The sequence below is a fragment of the Limulus polyphemus genome, unplaced genomic scaffold (assembly GCF_000517525.1).
Source record: "Limulus polyphemus unplaced genomic scaffold, Limulus_polyphemus-2.1.2 Scaffold6144, whole genome shotgun sequence".
Classification (NCBI taxonomy): Eukaryota; Metazoa; Arthropoda; class Merostomata; order Xiphosura; family Limulidae; genus Limulus; species Limulus polyphemus.
The window spans coordinates 40,601-41,909 of NW_013671754.1; positions in this window are offsets into that span (position 1 = coordinate 40,601).

Below are 1,309 nucleotides of genomic sequence, written 5' to 3' on the forward strand. Positions count from 1 at the left end.
TAGAAAGTAGAGGGCGTGAGAATCACATGATCTCGATGACGCAACAGAACCATCGACGTACCGACAAAATATAACCATCGAAGTAGTTTGGTTCGCTAGTGAAGAGTATATTATTTAACTTCTATTGTATTGTTTTACTTCAATATTTTTTCCTTTTTGTTAAATGCATATTGTTTTTCTAGAGTCATACATTTACCTGAGAACGCAAATTCTTAAACATATAACTGTCATTAATTATATTTTCATATTACGCTTGAAGAAGAGAAAGTGCTTGAAACTTCCTTACTTATATATATATATATATATCGATGTTTTGCTTTTACATTAATTGTATTTTGTGCGTTTTGTCTCTCATCACACAGCTTATTTAATAAGTTATAGTATTAAACAAGGGCTTCTTGTGCTGTAACTATAGGAGACAAAAGATAGATCTGGAATGCTATTGTTACGACAGCGGAAGTCACGTGACCCTGGAACACGTGATGAATTTCTCGAATGATCATGAATTATCGGGAAGGAACGAGTTTGTTCAAGACGTCCTCTTTTTTAGTATATAAGCTTGGCAGAAAAAAGCCCGCGGGATTGAATGAAGAGATTTCCGAGTAATTTACAATTCTCTTTCGAGCTAGTGTGTGTTTTCGAGATTGTGAATCGCTGTGATTTATAGCGTGTATTATAAAAGTTGTTAAGTTTAAAGTGACGAGAAACATATTGACTGTGGAAGTACTGTGTATTAAAAGTTAGTATCGAGGAAGAATAAACTGGTTTAATCAAGAAATGACTTGTATCGCTGAAGTTCATCGGGAAGAATTTTACCGGAAATTATCAAACAAGCAGATACGCAACACTACTGTTGTTAGCTATATTTTTAATTCTGTAATCTAAATGTTAGCTAGAAGAAGCTTCGTTTCCTAATGATGACGTTCAGATCAAAAGGTTTAGATAGGCCTATAACACTTAGAAAACTCTCTAAGCATGTGACGTCAAGTTTTTTTTTTTCTAGTACACTCAAAGCTAGATTGTAAATACAAGACAGTTGTGAACTATATAGTTTTGTTGTTGTTTTCTAGATAAAGAGTTGAATCGGTGCAGTATATTTTGACGAAGTATTTAGATAAGTGTTTGTTATCTCGCTTTCTGATTTACCCTGTACAAGTAAATTGATAAGTTTCACCTTAGTTAATGTCACGTAGACTAACAACAATTTACGAACAATATACAAGCGCTAAAGCTTGTAGAAACGTTAAAGGAGCAAATACACTAATGTGTGATTGTTACGTGGACTAGACCTTGAATTACTTTCACTGGA